The 15749-nt window shown below is 39.5% G+C and overlaps 1 pseudogene; it reads right to left on the reverse strand.

Moving 5' to 3' along the window:
* Window positions 1-9795: 9795 nt before the first annotated feature.
* On the reverse strand, window positions 9796-10574 carry LOC114006932 (zinc finger protein 25-like; annotated as a pseudogene).
* Between the last annotated feature and the right edge of the window lie 5175 nt (window positions 10575-15749).

Genomic DNA, 15749 nt, shown 5'->3' on the forward strand with positions numbered 1-15749 from the left:
TCTCACTATAATAATTATTTACTACCTGTATGTATCCTATAATATCATGTTGTTAATCTCTAAAACAAAAATACAGTATGGATGCTGTAGAGAGGGTATATGGGACACAGGACCTTGGGAAGAGGGTACTGAGCAAAGAAGTCAAGCCCAGAGGAGGAGACTGGGAGAGAAGGGTGCTTGGCCGAGATGGTGATAAGAGAAAAAGATGGGCTGGATCCTAGCTTCTGATTGGAGGAACAGGTACATGCACATCCGTACAAAGATTTCCTCAGAACACCCTTATTCATCATTTAGCCGCATTCAAAGGAGGACTTGAAAAAGGTCCCCCTCATCATAGGCACATGAAAGCTCACACCACATTAAAGTCATGTCCAAGTGTACTTCTTTAAAGACGTGCTCATGAATCAAAATAAGAATTCACACACAGATACAGTCACCTAGATTCTCATGAACTCATGCAATACACAGACACGTGCTATCCTTACTCTGCCCCGTCTGTCAGACACTTCTGGCAGCAGGAACCTTCCACTCCATCCTGAAGTCATTCTGTGTTCTAGGAAGAGGCAGACAGACTGAGGGCTTCCAAACCCTCTCAGCCCACAGTTTCTGAGAACATCATGAGATCTCTGCATTCGCACACTCAAACTATGAGTTCAAATAGGTATTTATATATATGTGTGTGTGTGTGTGTATATATATATATATATATAATCAGTTATTTAATAAGGTTCTTGGCAAAAAATTTAAGTCACAAATTTGTGAGGATAAACTCCATTTGTAAGGGCAAACATGGATTGCAGGTTTTATATATATGTGTGTGTGTGTGTGTATATATATATATATATATAATCAGTTATTTAATAAGGTTCTTGGCAAAAAATTTAAGTCACAAATTTGTGAGGATAAACTCCATTTGTAAGGGCAAACATGGATCGCAGGTAGCCCTGGAGCTGAGGAACAGCTTTGATTTTTGGTAAAATTTGTGAGTCCACAGCTTTCTGATCAATCTTGTGCTGCTCTGAAATCTTGTATTTCTCCGTCTCTGTGTCGAAGATCTCACCTTCCTGGTGTCTGGGCTTCCGCAGTTTCTTTTTCTTGAAGTATGCATCAGTAACGTGCTTTGGGATTTTTACTTTGCTAATATCAATTTTCATGGAGGTGGCGATGACAAGTTTCTGGTGTGTTCTACGCAGTGGAACTCGATTGAGAACCAGCGGTCCAGTTACAAGTAGCAAGCCGCTGCTCAGCTGCTTCAGGAAAACCACTGTCTTGCCTCTGTGGCGTCCAGCGAGGATGATCAGAATGGTCCCAGGAGTGATGCTAGCTCGCAGCTTTCTCACATGCTGACTGAACGTTTTTTTTTGCCGTGGCTCAATAGCTTTCGAGGCTATTGAGGATAATACCTAGGCTTTTTGCACAGTTTAATCACCTGGTACCACCATTCTTGTCTCCACTAACTGGTTTTGTGACAGTTGCAAGAACCTTCTCCATCTTTTTCTTTCCATCCTGGATTTAGTGGCCAAGTATTTCCTCTTGTACATGGCCTTCCTGGAATACATGGCAGACTGGGAGTATCTGCCAATGCCCTGGACCAGGACGGGGTTTCAGCTGCAATGTGGCTTCCCCTTCTTGGGCTTTTTAGCCTTGGGGTCACCCTTTTTAACCTTGCCACTGATACCAGCATTCTTGGCTTCAGATTTCTTCTCCTTAGCATCCTGCTTTGCAGCTTTTTCACCTGCTATCTTGTATAGTGGGAAAGAGCTCAAATAAGTTTTTTGTTTTGTTTTTTGTTTTTTGTTTTTGTTGTTGTTAGGTTTTTGCTATAGGGCCATGCACTCACCAGAAAGACAGAGAGAGACAGAAAGCAAGAAATTACTCCCCCACCCCCAAGGGGGATGGCCATGCCACAATCCCTTCTCTTCCATTCTTCTCTTGGGATCTTGGGCATGCACACACACGCACCTGGCGTGAGTTTAAGCCACCGGGTCCAGGACTCAAACCGTGGTCGACTACATGGGAGTCCAGTGACATAGCCATTATGCTAACTGCTGGCCTCTCAAATAGGTTTTGAAGACAACTGAACTCCTGTTTTTTCTTCCCACAGTCTCAGAACCCTACCTGCCTCCAGGATAGATTATAAGAATAGTGACTTGGAGTTGGGAGGTGGTCCATAACTTGAAGGATTCCAATGCTCAACATTTGAGCAGTGATTATTGGTTTGTTGTGTGGGAAGAACCCTCTCCTTAGAAACACACATACTCAGGACCAGCAGTTAGCATAATGGCTGTCGCTGGACTCCCACGTAGTCGACCACAGTTCGCGTCCCGGACGACCCGGTGGCTTAAAACTCACACCAGCGCGTGTGCGTGTGTGCCCAGGATCCCAAGAGGAGAACGAAGGAGGAGGGACTGTGGCATGGCCATCCCCCCGGGGGGTGATTTCTCGCTTTCTGTCTCTATGCTCTGTCTGTCCGTCGAGCACACGCGCCCTATAGCAAAAACCTCTCCAAAAAAAAAAAAAAGAAAAGAAAGAAACACACATACTCAACCATAGACCCAAATATGCAAAGCTATTCAAGAGTTTCATAACTCCCTGGATCCATCAATGGGTCCTAGGTAAGGTGGACATAACTCAGTCATCAATGGCTGAATCACTTGCTCAGGAAGCCAAGACAGAGGGAAAGGATTGGGACCTCAGGGACCAAGAGAGGCAGAGTGAAAGGAAGGAACACAGCTAGCACTATGGATCATCTACCCTTTATCCCTGGAACTCTTACTCAGCACGGTTTTCAGAAACAGAAGGGAAGGTTTAGGGGACAACTAGGCATTTAGTCAGCTATTTAGGAAAATCAGTGAAGGTTGATAGAGATGCTAGTCAGAGAGCCAGAGAGCTAGTCAAAGCATTCTTTAGTCATAAAACCATCTGACTAGACAAGGCAGTTAAAATAAAGAAGTGAACAGGGCCCAGCAGATGGCATGGTAGTTAAGGCACTGGACTCCCACATAGCCAACTGCAGTTCAAGTCCTGGACCTGGCAGCTAGCTTTCTCACTTTCTCCTTCTCTTTCTCTCTTGCTCATGAGCACATGTGCCCTATAGCAAATTAAACAATAATAATAATGATAAATAAAATTAAATATATAATTTTATTTATCATTATTATTATTATGTATACATATGTATGTATACATACATACATACAGAGAGAGGGAGAAGTGAACTCTGAGGACATGATAGTATTGGTGAGAAGCCTGTCAGGACTATGGCAGAGAGGGAGATTACAGAAACAGCAGTCTAGGAAAAGGTGATCTCTACCAACCCCTTGCACCAGATGGGGCCTTGTGATACAACCTTACCAGCAGGGTTGGGCACAATTGTATCACCAGAGGCAAGGAGGCCTAGACGATGATGTGAGCTCTCTCTTCCCTCTCCCTTTCTGCTAAAGAGTAAAATAACCTTGGAAATCTCGAGAAGAACTGAAAGGCCACTGAGGGAAAACTGAGGGTCCTGGAAGCCACTTTGGAGCAAGAGCGCCAATTTTGGAGTTTGTGCTTGAGCTAGAGGAATTATCATTCTTAAACAATGGAGAAGGCATTCAGCAAACACCTCTAACTTCTACATAAAGTCCTCCCACTGCAATTGCAGGCTGAGGCGTGAGCCCCAACTTTCCAGGAAGATGGTGGGCTATTGGTATCCAGCATTACCAGGCTTCACATGACTAGTCTCCAGGGCACCATGCAGAGCATTTGGTCTCCATTATAAAGTCAGCATAAAATAAATGTAAAAAGAAAAGAAAAAGAACCAGTGGTGACTGAGACAGTAGAAGAAGCGAAGAAAAGACTTATCCTGATGTGTCCACCCTTACGAAGCCGAACATATATACCACCTGAAGATCTCCAGAGTTATTTTTAATCTTGTGTTAAGGAAGTTTTTGGTTCATCTCTTTCCACTAATTGGAAGGACATCTCTTTGGAAGATGTTCACCTGAAGTTCAGTCTCTTGGCACATTTAGCTGATGACTTGGGCCATGCAGTGCCTAACTCCAGGCTCCACCAAATGCGTAGGGTCAAGGATGTTCTTGACTTCTACAGTGTCCCTGTTCAAAACAGATCTAAATTTGATAAACTTAATGCCAGTAATCTGCCTCCAAATTTGAAAATCACTTGAAATTACTGAGCAATTCAGAAGAGAAGCACAATGAAATAATTTCTTTCCCTGAGCACAAAGGCTGCTTATTAGACTTATCGATACTTTACCATGTGAAATGCTATCAAAACTGTTCTCTAAATACACTTTTTCTGAAAAATACATCTCTTTTTTCCCCTTATATCAGGAATTAGCAAATAAGTAACAGTATTTTCTATTTTCACATTTGCTAAAACTATTTTTTAATGGAGTCAGGTCACTAATAATAATTTATGAAAATTTTCATCTTTGGAAGACATTATAATTGGGTTGAAAACAGGAGGCCATTACAAGTTCAGATGTGGTCTTCACACTTCATAGGCATCAAGTAATAGTTGCAAGAAGATGTTTTAATCCTTTTAGGATTCTTAAATCTAAGAATTATATGTAGCACATATACAAATAAGGAAACTTGTAGATATTTATAAAAGAAACATAAAAATCTGTGGCATATATTATAGAAAATTCTTTCTTTCCTGCTTACTGATTAAGTAGAAATAGTAGAAAATGATACTTTTCATTCTGGATTAATCTCTTGGAATTAAACTAGACTTCTTAAAGTGAAAATAAAATAAAATAAAACAAAATAAAGTCCTTCCACTGCACCTGGAAGTCCTTAGGTAAGCAAATAATAGAAAATTAGCCACATTGGGACCAGCAGTTAGCCTAATGGCTATGTCGCTGGACTGCCACGTAGTTGACCGCGGTTTGAGTCCTGGACCCGGTGGCTTAAACTCACATCGGGCGCATGTGCATGTGTGCCCAAGATCCTGAGAGGAGAATGGAGGAGAAGGGATTGCAGTGTGGCCATCCCCCCTGGGGGGTGATTTCTCGCTTTCTATCTCTATGTCTCTCTCTGTCTGGCAAGCGCATGCGCCCTATAGCAAAAACTTCTCCAAAAAAAAAAAAAAAAGAAAAGAAAATTAGCCACATCTAGGGCATTCAGATGAGGCAATAAATAAATAAATAAATAAATAAATAGCAAGAAAGGAAAAGTCTGGAGGAGAGAGGAGGCAAACATGGGGCTCCAGGAATGTTCCTCAGTGGGTTAGACTTGATCAACGAGCCTGACCCTGGGTGGGGAAGAGTAGCTGAACTGCTCCCAGTCTCTGGTTGGTCACCAGGGAATGATCTAAGCCAGCTGGATTAACCAGAAGAGGAAGTTGTATAGAAGAAAAAGATATCCCAGAAAAAACTGAAGACACAAAAACTTAACGGCATGAGAATAAAGTCAGCATAAAATAAATGTAAATAAAAGTTAAAAAGGAAAAAAAATCCCTTTTCAAAAAAAAGGGTTCTTTATAGCTCCTAACAACAAAAATCTCAATTCCAACAGGCTTATACAATAAGAAAAATTAATAACCCCAAGACTTTCCAATACAGAGTGGCTACAGAGATGGCTAATACCTCACTCCAGACCATCGCTGATCAATGACATCCATCTCTCTGCTCACTATCCTCAAACTACTAGTTCTAAGGCATAAGATTAAACTAACGGTCATATGTAGATGCTTAGTGCCTTTTGCTCATGGCTCTTTATCAATGAAGAAAACTGAGTCAAAGTCACCAAGGATATTTTCATAAACAACCCAGATGCCAGGGCTTGGCCTTATGCCCAACCCAATCTCTGGTAAGGGAGGGAATATTAAGCCACTTCAAGACTCTCCAACAAGAAAGCAGCAGAGCTAGCTGCCAACTTTATGTAAGGAAATCAAGGTAAAGCAGGGAGAAACAATCAGTACACAATAGCTGCCACCCTGTTATGCAAAATTCTTGGTACCTATCCCTTGGACTGTGCCATTATACCTTTTAAGGCACTCCTTTGTCAAGATTAGAAAAATAAAGGTGCTTTTTGTTTGAGGTTTATTTTTAATTTTTATTTTGCTAGAGGGCACGTGTGCTCCCTGAAGAAACAGAGGAAGGCAAGTGAGAAAGTATGTCCTCAATGGGGGATGGTCATGCCATAATCCCTCTCCATTTCTCCATCCTTTTAGGATTTTGGACATGCACACACACAAGCTTGTCATGTCTCTTGAACCATCAGGTCCAGAACTCAAACCACACCATTGGCCCTATGAGATCCAAATGCTTTGGGCCATGGTATGAGCTAACCCAAAGTTGATTCCTTTTCTTTTCTTTTCTTTCTTTCTTTCCTTTTTTTTTTTTTTTTTTTTTTTTTTTGAGAGAGAGAGAGGTCTTTGCTATAGGGCACATGCACCCCCCGGAAAGACAGAGAGAGACAGAGAGACAGAAAGCGAGAAATCACCCCCCAGGGGCATGGCCACACCGCAATGCCTTCTCCTTCATTCTCCTCTCGGGATCTTGGGCACGCATGCACATGTGCCCAGCATGAGTTTAAGCCACCGGGTCCGGGATTCAACCATGGTCGACTACATGGGAGTCCAGCGACACAGCCATTATGCTAACTGCTGGTCCCAAGGTGATTCCTCTTTACAGCACAATTTTCACTGTAATGAGCACTACTGCCTGCAGCTATTTCTTTTTTCTTTTTTAAAGAAATATTTTATCCCCCCCTTTTTTTTTTTTTTTTTTTTTATTTATTGCTATAGTCATCAGAGTGAGGGGGACGGGAAAGTGACAAAGTAAGCCTCAAGGTCTGGGACTTGAACCAAAGTCAGCCATGTGGGAGTCCAGTGCCCAACCACCATGCCACCTGCTGGCCCCACAGTTCTTTTTTTATTTTTTTCCCACAGTTAGTTCTTAACACAAGTTTATGTTGTTAATGGTGTAGCCTAACTTTGCACATGTTTTCAACATTTTTTATTAAACTTGCTAAACCCAACGTAGTTGAACACTTTAAAAAAAAAAAGAAAAAAACAAGGAATTGTTTGGCTTCTTCATTAATAAGCAGATCAATAATAATGAGCATAACTATGTGTATATGCCATGAAACCATAAGAGAATATATAAACAGTGTGATACTTCTCCAATACTTTTTATTATAAAATTTCCCAAACAAAATTCTTAAGAATAACAGAGTGAACACCCATGTACCTATCACTACATTTAGTATTTTCTTTTTTAAAAAATTATTTAATTCATTTGTTATTATTATTTTTTAAATTTGACCAGAGAGAGAGAGAGAGAGAAAGGAAAAGGAAGAAAGTAAACTGAGGTCTGGGACTCAACCCACAGTAGGCCATGTGGGAATCAAGCACCTTTAACCATCATGACACCTACTGGCCCCCTACATTCAATACTTTCTAAAACTGCCATTTTTGCATCAACTGTGTATAAATACATTTGAACTCTCACTTAAAAGCTGTTAAGACATCATTACAATTCATCTCAATACATTCAGTATGCATATCCTAGAAATAAATATTTACAACTATAGTTATCATATTTAAGAAAATTATAACTCTAATTCTTTAAAATCATCAAATACCCATTTCATATCCAAATTTCTCCAAAACATCTATGTAGATGTCTTTTTTTTTTCTTTATGAAATAGAGGGGGAAAGAAAGGATTAGGGTGATAGAGAGAAAGGGAAATAGTGATTGGTATCTTTTTCAAGGTCTTGCTATGTCACAATGTTCCTGCCTCAGTCTCCCAATTAGCTAGGATTGCAGGTGCATGGAACCAGGCCTCCTGAATGGTGTTGCTACCTGTGCATCCCTGTGTGTAGCCCTGTATTTTTTTGAGCATGTAAATAATTTATATTTATTCATAAGTCAAAACTTCATAAAAAGATACATATGGGAAAACCCTGCCTCCATCTCTAACCCTACCATCCTCTTCACTCAAATCTTCACAGGCATTCATTTTTTAGTTTCTACGTTATTCTTTTTAGAAAAAAGTAAACATTTTATATACATACATATTTTATAACCTAAAATGTTGTGGTACAGTAATTTGAATTTGTCAAATGTCCTTTATAAAAGATACAAACAATGTGTCATTTAGGGTGGGAAATTCATCATAATTGTTATGAAGCTACAGGGAAATACTTCCTACTGACTCAATATAATTGTGCTCCACTATATCACTCAAACATCCACAATATATTCTCTTTTTTCCTTTTTTTTTTTTTAAAGAAAAGAACTATCTGAATGCATATTGGCTAAAAATTTTTTTTGGGGGGGAGAAGTTTTTGCTATAGGGCATGTGCACTCACCAGAAAGACAGAGAGAGACAGAGAGACAGAAAGTGAGAAATCACCTCCCAGGGGGGATGGCCACATCGCAATCTCTTCTCCTTTCTCCTTTCGGGATCTTCGGCACACACACACACCCGGCGTGAGTTTAAGCCACCGATTCTGGGGCTCAAACCATGGTTGACTACATGGGAGTCCAGCGACATAGCCATTACGCTAACTGCTGGTCCCGTCCACAATATATTCTTGCCTACTAACATATGTAAAAACTCTTACCTAACATCCTCATCAAATACCCAATGCTGTCAGATTGATTTTACAACTTGTGTTTTTCATAAAGCATTATATTCCAACAACAAATATCATTAGCATTAGATATATCTCATATCATATTTTCAAAACGTGGTACCACATCTGAAACACTACCTTATCTCTAAAGAAAAAAATAGTCTCTACATCCTAAATGTGTTATAATATTAATTCTTTGCTTATGTAATAAAGTTTGATGGTTTGTTGTTGTTGAATGCGTTCATGCATTTAGAACATTTATATAGTTTCACCAATATCAATTACCTGGTATGGAATAAGATGTGATTTTGTAAATGCTTTTACTATTTCTGTTTGTGTTTTCCCATGATTTCTCCAAAGCATATGTTTGGTTTGTTGGCAGAAGCTAACATACCGGATATCTTAAGGGATATCTCTCCACCTGAGTTCTCTAATATTTCATGACATGAATATATATATATATATTCATTTCATTCATGGAGAGCCCTACAGCCCTAACCTCTTGTGGGTCTTCTGATGCCAACCAAAGACTAGATTTACAAAGAAGGGGATTACCACATTATTACATTCACAAGGTTTCTCCCATGAAATCTCTCTGGTATGACAAAATTTGACTTAAAACACAGGAGGATGTCCCACATTTATTACAATTTAGGACATCATTCTTGTATGAATTATCTGACTAGTGAGAGTTGATTTCTTACAGAAGGTTTTTTCACATTCCTTATATTCATAAGCCTTTCCCCCATGTGTCCCAGTTGATGTACTGTGAGAGTTGACTTCATACAGAAGGATTTTCCACACCTATTACACTTATATGGCTTCTCTCCTGTGTGAGTTCTCTAATGGTTGCTGAGGTTTGACTTCACATAAAGTCTTCCCACATTCACTATATTCAAAAGAGTCCAAAGAGTTCTTCCCTATGTGAGTTCTCTGATGTACAATGAGGTGTGATTTCATACAGAAAGATTTGTCACATTCAATATATTTATAGGGTTTCTCCTCCATGTGAGTTCTTTGGTATTATTTTTTAAAAAGAATTATTTATCTGACTTTATTTATTCATTCATTTATTCTTAATTTGGAGAGAGAGAGAGAGAAGGTAAGAAAGCAAGCCACCAGGTCCAGGACTCAAACCGTAATCAGCCGTGTGAGAGCATCCAATACCTTAACCACCACACCACCCACTGGTCCCTCTTTGGTGTATTAACAAGGCTGATGTATACTGAAGGATTTTCCACACTTACTACATTCATGGAGTTTCTCTCCAGTATGTGTTCTCTGATGTTCAAGAGGTATAATTCCTGCAGGGTTTTCCCACATTCCTTACATTCAGAAGGTCTCTTCTCTGTGTGTGTGTTTGTGCGTGTGTTTGCTGATGTTTAATGGGGTATGACTTCTGAAAAAAGGTTCTCCCACAATCTTTACATTCAAAGGGTTTCTCCCCTGTATGTATTCTCTGACATTGATTGAGGGCTGACTTCATATAGAAGGATTTCCCACATTCATTACATTTATAGGGTTTCTGCCCTGTATGAGTTCTCTAATGGACAGTTAGGGTTGACTTATAACAAAAAGCTTTCTGTTCATTACACTCATAAGGCTTTTCTTCTGAATGTGCTGAGGTCTGACTTCATAGAAATGACTTTCCCACATTAATTACATACGTGGGATTTCTTTCCTGTGCAAGTTCTCTGATGAATATTAAGATGTGACTTCACATAGAATGACTTCTCACATTCATTATATTTATAGGGTTTCTCTCCAGTGTGAGTTCTCTAGTGTATAACTATGGCTGATTTCATATGGAAGAACTTACCACATTCATTACATTCATGTGGCTTCTCCCCTGTGTGAGTTCTCTGATGTTTAGTGACAGCTGACTTTTTGTAGGTCTTCTCACATTCATTGCACCCATAGGTTTTTTCCCCTGTGTGAGTTCTCTGCTGTACAGCAAGGATTGAATCCACAGAGGATTTACACATTCATTACATTCATATAGCTTCTCTCTTGTGGGAATTTTCATGTGTTTAGTAAGATTTGACTTCACACAAAAGGCTTTCCTACACTCATTACAATCAGGGTTTTTTCCCTGTGTGAGTTACCTAATGTATAATTAGGGCTGACTTATAGCAGAAGGATTTAGAACTTTTATAGGGTTTCTCTTCAGTATGCTTCCCCTGGTGTACACTTAGGGCTTGACTTATAGTCAAAGGCTTTTTTACATCCATTGCACTTGTAGGGTTTCTCCCCTGTGTATGTTCTCTGGTAGAGCAAACTGTGACTTCTGGAAGAACGTTTTTCCACATTCATCATATATGAAAGGTTTCATCACTGTATGTATTTTCTGGTGTTTAGTTAGGTTTGATTTCACACAGAAAGATTTCCCAAATTCTTTACACTCATATGGTTTCTCCCCTGTGTGAGTTCTCTGATGATGATTAAAGATTGATTTTGCATAGAAGGATTTCCCACATTCATTACATTGATAGGGTTCCCCTCCAGTATAAATTCACTGATGGACTCTTTTTTAAAAAAATTATTTACTTTTATTCATTCATTCATTTTACTTTTATTTTGATTTGACCAGAAAGAGACACAGAGAGAAAGAGAAAGAAAGTGAGAAAGCAAGCCACCAGGTCCAGGACTCGAACCGTGGTCAGCCATGTGGGAGTGTCTAGCACCTTAACCACCACACCACCTGCTGGTCCCCTATGATGGACTAAGGCTGAGCTATGACAAAAAGGTTTCATACACTCATCACATTCATAAAGCCTCTTTTCTGACTGTGTTCTCTGGTGATCACTAGAGCTGATTTCACACGAGTTCTACCACATTTGTTATATCCATTGGTTTTCTCTCTTGGATGAATTTTCTGAGTCAGTGAGTGGTGATTTCTGGAAAGTTTTCCTGCACTTATAACTTCCATGTGGTTTCTCTCTTGTGTGTGTCCTCTGATCTTGAGTGAGGTGGGACTCCAGACAGAAAGATTTATTGCAATGACTACATTCAATGGCTTTCTTTCCTGTGGGAATTCTATGAGGTTTGGTAAAATGGGACTTCTTGAAATTATTCTCATTCTCACTATATTCAAGAGTTTTCTCCCTTGTGTTAATCTTCTGATGCTTAAAGAGGGTTGATTTCTCACACATATTAACTTTGGAGTGATTCTTCCTTGTGTGAAGTTCCAGATGGATTTCAAATGTTGACCTGTCACTGAAAATTTCCCCATGTTCCTTAAAATCATTTGTTTTCTTTCTTGTTTGAGTCATCATATGTCTTCTCAGGAAAGGCTGTTCTATGTTCATTATCTTCCTTTATAGCTACTAAATACTTTTTAGCATTCCATTTTAATTTATTTATTGACTTTGGGGCTATTATTTTTCTTATCTTTTTTTAAAGAGTTTTTTGCTATAGGGTGTGTATGCTTGCCAGACAGAGAGAGACAGAGAGACAGTAAGTGAGAAATCACCCCAAGGTGGATGGTCAAGCCGCAATCGCTTCTCATCTATTCTCCTCTTAGAATCTTGGGCATGCACGAACACATGCCCAGCATGAGTTTAAGCCACTGGTTCCAGGACTCGAATTGCAGTTGACTACATGGGAGTCCAGCAACATAGCCATTATGCCTACTGCTGGTCCCAGGGCTATTTTTTTTCCAAGAGCTTTTAAAATCTTTTTTATTCATCATCATTATTATTTAATTTGGTATAGGACACATGTTCACCAGAGAGGGAGAGAAAGAAAGTGTAAAGGCAAGCCACCAGGTCTGGGACTTGAACATCAATCAGCCATGTGGAGTTCAACGCCCTTTCCCATGACACCTGCTGGCCCCTTGGGCTACATCCTTTGCATTAAAAAGAAAAAAGTTTATTTTGTTAAAAAAATATTTAATTTTATTGTTATTTTTTAATTTGACCAGACACACAGAGAGAGATAAAGTGAGAAAGCAAGTCACCAGGTCCAGGACTTGAACCTCAGTCTGTCATGTGGGAGTTCAGTGCCCTAATCACCACACCACCTGCTGGCCACATTCTTTGTATTTTTTAATGATAGCTCTGAAAATTACAACATATACACCATTCAAATCATCTGTCCCTTATATGTAATGTGTTACTTTTCTCTGGCTGCTTTCAAGGTACATTATCCACCTCTGGTTTGAGTATTTAGAATATATTGTGCCTGACTTTGTATTTTTATTGAGATTACTCTGTTTGAGGCTCATCTTGAATCCATAAACGTATGTCTTTCATCAAATTTTTATGTCTTTCAATAGAATTTTGGAAGTATTTAGCCATTATGTTTTTCTTTTTTCCTTTTTTTTTTTTCTTTTTTGGCACTGTGTTGGGTTTTTTTTGTTTTTTTTTTTTTTTTTTTTGTGGGGGTGTTTTTTTTTTTTTTTTTTTTTTTTTTTTGCTATAGGGTGCGTGTGCTCGCCAGACAGACAGAGAGAGACAGAGAGACAGAAAGCGAGAAATCACCCCCCAGAGGGGATGGCCACGCCGCAATCCCTTCTTCTCCATTCTCCTCTCGTGATCCTGGGCACGCACGTACACGTGCCCAGTGTGAGTTTAAGCCACTGGGTCCGGGACTCGAACCGCGGTCAACTACGTGGGAGTCCAGCGATATAGCCATTACACTAACTGCTGGTCCCCAGCACTGTGCTGTTTTATCCTGTTATGGGCTGAATTGTGTCCCACAAAACTCATATGTTGAAGTACTAATCTCTAGTTACTCAGAATGTGACTGAATTTGAATATGGGGTCATTAAAGAGATAATTAAAGTTAAGTGAGAGTCCAGCAGGTGGCATTACCTATATATCTATATCTATCTATTGATCAATATAAAGATATAGATATATAGATATATAAAAGATTAAGACACAGATACGCAGAAAGATGACCACATGAAAACACAAGAAGACAGACATCTACAAGGCAAAAAGAGACATCACAGGGACCGGCAGGTGGCGTGGTGGTTAACGTGCTGGAGACTCCCACATGGCCAACCGTGGTTCAAGTCCTGGACCTGGTGGCTTGCTTTCTCACTTTCCTCTTTCTCTCTGTGTGTCTCTCTCTGGTCGTATTAAAATAAATGAATGAAGGAATAAAATTGAATAAAATAATTCTTTTAAAAAAAAGAGAGAGACATTACAGAAGGAACAAGCCCTATGGATACCTTGATCTTAGTTCTAGCCTCCAGGACCGTGAGAAGATAAAGTTCTGCTGCTGAATACCTCCAGTTCATGGTATTTAGTATGATTACCCTAATAAGCTATAATACAGGCTGGCAGGTGGCATGGTGGTAAAGGGCACTGGACTCCCTCATGGCAAATTACAGCTTGTGTCCCAGACCTGGCGACTTGCTCTTTCACTTTCCCCCTCTCTCTCACTCTGTCCCTCTCTGGTCAAATTAAAATAAATAAATAAATAAATAAAGTTAAATAAAATAATTCTTTAAAAAAGCAATAGTAATATATCCTCCTTTTAGGACTCTAATGACATGAATGTGAGACTTTTTGATTATCATCTCACAGGTCCTTGAAATTTGTTATTCTTTTTTCTTTCTCTTCTTCAGAATGGTTTTTATTGATCTATCTTCATGTTTACTCTTTCTTCTCTCATGTTTATTCTGTTACTGAGGCCAGCCAGTGAATTTTTTATTTGAGATATTATAATTTTCAATTCTTAATGGCTCTATTCTCAAAACACCTACCCAGTCACATTTCATAAACTCCACCACCTCAAAGATCTAAGCCTCTACCATTTTTCATCTGAGCTACTGAAGACATCTCTTAACTACTGAGAGTGTAATCCATCAAAAGCCACACTGCTTACTATCTCCTTTAACATGACCACTATCCCACTATCTTCATCAACATGGCATTACTATTCCAGGAAACTCCTTCCCGGGAAGTCAAGTTTTGCAAATGACTTTACTGTTCATTTTAGGAGTTCCCCAAAAAAACTATCTATCTCTCTCTCTCTTTCTTCCCTTTTTTTTCCCCTAGAAGGTGCACACACTTGCCAGACAGACAGAAAGAGAGGGAGTAGAGAAAGCACATCACCTAGGGAATGGTCATGCTACAATTCCCTCTCCTCCAATTCTCTTCTCTCTGGTATTCTGAGCATGCACACAAATAAATGCACCTGGTATGCCCCTCCAGTCACCAGCTCCAAGACTCAATATATAAGGTTGATAGTAAGTGGGATCCAGCTGTCTTCACCACTAGGCCACAGAGCAGGCCCTCTCAAAACCCCCTTAAACAGACTGACTATTCCACAGATAAACAATGGTTTATTCTCCAAATTGTCAATCCTCAAGTATTCTATCACAATCTTTACCCAATGGTAACCAAGCCTCTGTATTAAAAGACATCTTAAGGGGCTGGCCAGTGGCATAGTGGTTGGGGGTGTTGGATTCCCCATATGGCTGACTGTGGTTCAAATCCTGGGCCTGATGGCTTACTTTCTCACTTTTCCTCTCTCTCTTTTTCCATCTCTCTCTAGTCAAACTAAAAAAAAAAGATAATAAATAAAATTATATAAATCTTCCTTAAAAATTCTTAAACCCTCAAATACCCTCAAATCTCAAAAATAACATAATTTTGTTCACTCCCCCTCCATACTACTAAAATTCTGTCAGAGTAGGCAACAGATTCAACTTGGCCTTCATCAGCAGTTGTTTTGCAGGTATTTTCAATGAGCCAGCATTTCACACCAACTTTCTGCTTTTCCCCACCATCCTTGGGCATGTCTCCAATTTTTAGTGCACTGTAGCCAAAGAAGTTTATTTTTCTTTAGTTTCTTTATTTTTAGTTTGCCATAGGGTGCATGAACTCACCAGAGACAGACAGACAGAAATCACCCCAAAGAGAAATGGCCACAACACAATCCCTTCTCTATTCTCCTTTGGGGTTTTGGGCATGCACACACATGTGCTCAGTATATTTTTATTTTTTAATTATTTTTAAAGTTATTATTATTAATTTGCTATAGGGTATATATGCTCACCAATGAGAGAGGGAAAGTGAGAAAGCCAGCCATCAGGCTCAAGATTGGAACTATGGTCAGCCATGTGGGAGTCCAGTGCCTTAACCACAACACCATCTACTGGCTCCCATATATAGATTTATCTTATTTTATTTTTGGAGAAGGAT

The sequence above is a fragment of the Tupaia chinensis genome, unplaced genomic scaffold (assembly GCF_000334495.1).
Source record: "Tupaia chinensis unplaced genomic scaffold, TupChi_1.0 Scaffold000101_1, whole genome shotgun sequence".
Taxonomy (NCBI): Eukaryota; Metazoa; Chordata; class Mammalia; order Scandentia; family Tupaiidae; genus Tupaia; species Tupaia belangeri.